General features: G+C 37.3%; 1 non-coding gene across 1 annotated transcript; it reads right to left on the bottom strand.

The window, feature by feature from the left end:
- Positions 1-2,213: 2,213 nt before the first annotated feature.
- LOC115831595 lies at positions 2,214-2,323 on the bottom strand. The gene has a single exon (XR_004027122.1). It is a non-coding gene; the product is annotated as a U6 spliceosomal RNA (small nuclear RNA).
- Between the last annotated feature and the right edge of the window lie 3,843 nt (positions 2,324-6,166).

Genomic DNA, 6,166 nt, shown 5'->3' with positions numbered 1-6,166 from the left:
GTAAGTCCCTTGAAGGCAGCAGATAGTTGTCTGGTGAATTCTTATCCATTCTGCAACTGTGTATCTTTTAAGTGGAGTGTTTAGGTCACTTATATTCAATGTTAGTATTGAGATGTGAGGTACCATTCCATTCATCATGCTATTTGTTGCCTGTATACCTTGACTTTTTGTTTTTGTTTTTTAAATTGTATTTTTGCTTTGTAGGTCCTGTGAGATTTATGCTTTAAAGAGGTTCTGATGTGATGTGTTTCCAGTATTTGTTTCAAGACTTAGAGCTCCTTTTAGCAGTTCTTGTAGTGGTGGCTTGGTAGTGGTGAATTCTCTCAGCACTTGTTTTTGGAAAAAGACTGTATCTTTCCTTTATATATGAAGCTTAGTTTTGCTGGATACAAAATTCTTTGCTGATAATTGTTTTGTTTGAGGAGGCTGAAGATAGGGCCGCAATCCCTTCTAGCTTATAGGGTTTCTGCTGAGAAATCTGCTGTTAATATGGTAGGTTTTCCTTTTTAGGTTACCTGGTGCTTTTGTCTCACAGCTCTTAAGATTCTTTCCTTATTAACTAATTAGAACCTATTAACTTTAGATAACCTGATGACAATGTGCCTAGGCAATGATCATTTTGTGATGAATTTCCCAGGTGTTCTTTGTGCTTCTTGTATTTGGATGTCTAGGTCTCTAGCAAGGCTGGGGAAGTTTTCCTTGATTGTTCCCCCGAATATTTTTCCAAGCTTTTAGAATTGTCTTCTTCCTCAGGAACACTGATTATTCTTAGGATTGGTCATTTAACATAATCCCAGACTTCTTGGAGGCTTTGCTCATATTTTCTTATTCTTTTTTCTTTGTTGGGTTGGGTTAATTTGAAGACCTTGTCTTCAAATTCTGAGTTTGTTTCTTCTACTTGTTTGATTCAATTGCTGAGACTTACTGTAGCATTTTGCATTTCTGTAAGTGTGTCCATTGTTTCCTGAAGTTTTGATTGTTTTTTATTTATGCTATTTATTTCATTGAATATTTCTCCCTTCACTTGTATCATTTTTTTGATTTCGTTACATTGGACTTCACCTTTCTCTGGTGCCTCCCTGATTAGCTTAATAACCACTCTCCTGAATTCCTTTTCAGGTAAATCGGGGATTTCTTCTTGGGTTGGATCAGTTTCTGGTAAGCTAGTGTGAATTTTTGGGGGGTGCTAAAGAACATTGTTTAGTTATATTACCAGAGTTAGTTTTCTAGTTCCCTCTCATTTGGGTAGCTGTATCAGAGGAAAGGTCCAGGGCTGAAGGCTGTTGTTCAGATGCTTTTGCCGCAGGAGGTGTTCTCTTGATGTAATACTCTCCCCCTTTTCCTATGGATGCGGCTTCCTGAGAGCCGAGCTGTAATGATTATTCTCTCTTCTGGATCTAGCCACCCAGCAAGTCTGCCAGGCTCTAGGCTGGTACTGGGGGTTGTCTGCACAGAGTCCTGTGATGTGAACCATCTGTGGGTCTCTCAACTGTGGATATCAGCACAGTATTTGGGGTGTCTCCCAGGTCTGGCAGGTGCAATCTGCTTCCTTCAGATGGTATGTGGGTCCTCTTGGGTTTCCTGATTTATGCCTGCAGTCATTCTGGAGCAAAAATTCACGATGTGAGCCTCCACACGCTGCTCTGTCTGTCCGAGTTGGAGCTGCAATCTAGTCCTGCCTCCATCTGCCATGATGCCTTCTGCCTCTAACCCCTGTCCTGACGATTCTGACTACTTTTACATCACCTCAAAAAGTTCATATTTGTTTGCTGGAGGTATTCTGTCTGGGTAACTGGCATTGGCCGTTAAGAATCAGAGCTCCCTTTCTCTTGGGAAGGAGACCTGCTGAGAAATTGACTCTATACAGGAAACTCCTGCTGTTATCAAATATAATGTTGGGCAAAATGCAATAACCATTTAAAAATTACTTTTAGACTTGATAACATTTGAGAGCTAACCTATATTCTTTCCTGAGAGTCATGGAAGATTTAATCAGTTTATTTGCTGCCCATCTCTTACAGTAAATTATCAATGGTCAAGATTCATAGTCAAATATCCACATAGTATCAAAACAAGTGGAGTAGACAAAAAGCCACATAAAAGCTCCATGAAAGGGAAGGGAATTGTGGGCTAGAGGAATCTGGAGGGTTCAGGAAAGACATGTGTCTTTTTAAATTTTTATTTTATATTTTTAAATTTTAATTTTATATATTTTTTATATGGAACACTTCACAAAATTGTGCATCATCATTGTGCAAGGGCTATGCTAATTGCTGTATCATTCCAATTTTAGTGTATGTGCTGCTGAAGCATAATGAAGCACATTATGGGTAGAACTTTTTTACTGATTCTGAGAAATCCACAAAAAATCCTTTAAAAATTCATTCACTTCTTAGCAATTTATTTTGAAAAATGCATATTAACAAGAAAATAAATTAGATATTTCTTGTTTAAACTAATTAGCTATCTTTTACGATGAATCTTTAAATAGAAAATTATCCCAGCACTTTGGGAGGCTGAGGTGGGTGGATCATTTGAGCCTAGGAGTTTGAGACCAGCCTGGGCAACACGGCGAAACACTGTCTCTACAACAAAAAAAACACACACACACACACACACAAAAATTAGCCAGGCATGGTTGTGCACACCTGTAGTCCCAGCTATTTGGGAGGCTGAGTTGGGAGGACTGGTCATACCTGGGAGATTGAGGCTGTAGGGAGCTGTGATTGCATCACTGCACTCCAGCCTGGGCAACAGAGCAAGACCCTGTCTCAAAAAAAAAAAGAAAATATTCACCTCACATTTTAAACAGAAGCTTTAAAAGTGTGAGCCATTAATTTATTTCCGACTTTCACTTACAGGATTTCAGGAAAAGAGAACTTTGCTTGATGTATTGTTCTATATAGCATTAGTTCAGGAATAAAAATGGCTTTTGATCTTTTTACTGGTCTCTTTAGAATTTCTGGCTCAGAAATTTTTCATGAGGAATTTATTTCCCCAATTTTATCAATCAGTTGTAAAACAAAAATATTTAAGTAGTGAAAGAGTTCCTGAACCCAGTAAACCCATCACGCTGATAGGGCTATGACCATGACATCGGAGTTCAATATGTCAAAACTGTTGCAACACAAAGTGAATTTTATCCTCTGGAAAGCTCACAGCTGGTTTATTTTGAGTTTACTAAGATTTCAAACATTCTGGTGAAGTCAATTGCAATCTCCTTTATTTATTTTCTAAGTGTACATGCTCTGTGTTTGTCTTTGTGGTTGTTGTTAGTGCTAAGACTCATAGTTTATCCCTCAGCCAACATCACTGGAAGGTTTAGTTCTTTTTCTTTGGGGTAACTCAATAGCTGAGTGCACATTTGCAATGTTAATGGACTAAACACACCAATTAAGAGGCAGGAATGGTCAGAATGGGTAAAAGTTGCTAGACCCAACTACATATGACTAGGAGAGAAATGTAGAGATATAGATAGCTTGAAAATAAATTGATGGAACGAATTATGTCAAAAAATAGCATATGAAGGCTGAAGTAGGCTAAATTAACATCAGATAAACCAGACTTCAAGAAAAAATATTGCCAGAGATAAAAAGGAATGACAAAAATTATTAATTTGTCAGAAGACAAAACAAACATAAATGTGCATGGGCCTAAAACAGAGCCTCAAAATATATGAAACAAAGATGACAGAATTAGAGGGAGAAAATTCCAGAATTTTAGTGGAAGATTTTTATTCCCTGTTTCTCAGGATTTGAGAGGACAACTAGCCAAAAATCAGTGTAAGACAGAGGATTTGAACACATTATCAACTGTCTTGATCTAAGTAATAATTATGGATGGCTCATTCAACCACTGAAAAATGAACATCTTTTTGTGTAATACACATTTGTTTTAGTGAATATGGTATGTTCACCAATATACACCATAAAATAAACCTTAATATATTTACAAGATTTTGATAGTATAGGCTACGTTCTATGATCACAATGAAATTAATTAGAAAACAACATCATTGATATTTAGGTAAATCCCAAATATTTGGCAATTAAAAAGTATTTTTAAATGTTGATAGGCCAAAGGAGAAGACACAAATAAATTACATTTTTAACTCAATGATGATAAAAATATTTCAAAATTTGTGGGATTTAGCTGAAGAAATGCTTAGAGAGAAGTTTGTAGCTTTAAATGCCCATTTAGAACAGAAGAAAGAAAAGTGATGTAAGGTACCACCTCAAGACACTAGAAAAAGAAGAGCAAAGTAAATCCAAAGTAATTGGAAGGAAGGAAATCACAAAGACAAGAGAAAATATCACTAAAACAGACACAAATGAAAAAGGACATAAATCACCAATGTTGGGAAAAAAGAAGGCTTATCACTACAGATCCTACAGAAATTAAAATAATAGTAATATTGTGAACAAATGTATGCCAAAAATGAGACAACTTTGATGAAATAGACAACTTTCTTGAAAAATACAACTAAAATTGATGTAGGATGAAATAGGAAATCTGAATAACATTCTGTCTAATAATGAGACTGGCCTGGGCAACATGGCAAAACCCCATCTGTATTAGTCAATTTTCATGCTGCTGATAAAGACATACCTGAGTCTGGGAAGAAAAATAGGTTTAATCGACTTACAGTTCCACGTGGATGGGGAAGCCTCACAATCATGGCAGAAGGCAAAAGGCACTTCTTACATGGCAGTGGCAAGAAAGAATGAGAGAGAAGCAAAAGTGGAAACCCCTTATAAAACCATCAGATCTCATGAGACTTATTCACTACACTATGGGGGAAGCTGCCCCCATGATTCAATTGTCTCCCACCAGTTCCCTCCCACAACACGTGGGAATTATGGGAGATGAGATTTGTGTGGGGACACAGAGCCAAATGATATCACCATTGCTACAAAAAATACAAAACTTGGCTGGGTGTGGTGATGTGCATCTGTAGTCCCAGTTACTCAGGAGGCTGGGGTGGGAGGATCCCTTGAGCCCAGGAGGTTGAGGTTGCAGTGAAACATGATTGTGCCACTGCACTCCAGCCTGGGTGACAGAGCGAGACATTGTCTCAAAGAAAAAATAAAAATTGAAAAGCTTAGTCTCAAATTTACACAGGATGCAAATGACCTAAGATAGCCAAGAAATTTTTAAAAAGAACCAAGTTCAAGGACTTACATTACTTGGCTTTATGACTTACCATAAAGTTAGAGTAATTAAGACTGTAATATTTGTGAAAAGATAGGCATACAGATCAATACAAGTAATATAGATCAATAGAAGAGAGAATAGAGTTCAGAAATAATTTCATATGTATTATATATGTACATACATGTGTTCAGTTGATTTTCAACAAATGGTGCTAGAATAACCAGATATTCACATGAAATAAGGAAACAGCCCATATCTTACTCTGTACAGAAAATTAACACAAAATTAATTATAGACTTAAATAGCCAATATTATAAAAATTTTCAAAGAAAACATGGGAGAAAATTTTGTAGCTTTGTGTAGTCATCTTAGATATGACACATTAGGCACAAACCACAAAAGAAAAAAAGATAAATTGAATTTTATTAAAATTTAAAACTTCTCATCCAGAGACACCATTAAGAATATAAAAAGGTAAGCCACAGAACAGGGAAAAATATTTGTAATGCATATATCTGATGCATACAAAGGACTCAATTTCAGAAAATATACAGAATTCTTCTTACAACTAATGAGACACACAACTCAGTTTTAAAAATGGGCAAAAGGCCGGGCGCGGTGGCTCACGCTTGTAATCCCACCACCTTGGGAGGCCGAGGCGAGCGGATCACGAGGTCAGGAGATTGAGACCACGGTGAAACCCCGTCTCTACTAAAAATACAAAAAAAAAATTAGCCAGGCGTGGTGGCGGGCGCCTGTAGTCCCAGCTACTCGGAGAGGCTGAGGCAGGAGAATGGCGTGAACCCGGGAGGCGGAGCTTGCAGTGAGCCGAGATTGCGCCACTGCACTCCAGCCTGGGCGACAGAGTGAGACTCCGTCTCAAAAAAAAAACAACAACAAAAAAAAATGGGCAAAAGATTTGCACATATAAATGTAATGTTTCTATTTTGGAAGGGTGTAGCAGTTTCTTTAAAAATTAAATACATGCTTAATATACAAACCAGAATACCTC

This window comes from Nomascus leucogenys, chromosome 19 (genome assembly GCF_006542625.1).
Source record: "Nomascus leucogenys isolate Asia chromosome 19, Asia_NLE_v1, whole genome shotgun sequence".
Lineage (NCBI taxonomy): Eukaryota > Metazoa > Chordata > Mammalia > Primates > Hylobatidae > Nomascus > Nomascus leucogenys.
Note: the sequence above shows the minus strand (reverse complement) of the source record. Positions and strands in the feature narration are given on the sequence as shown.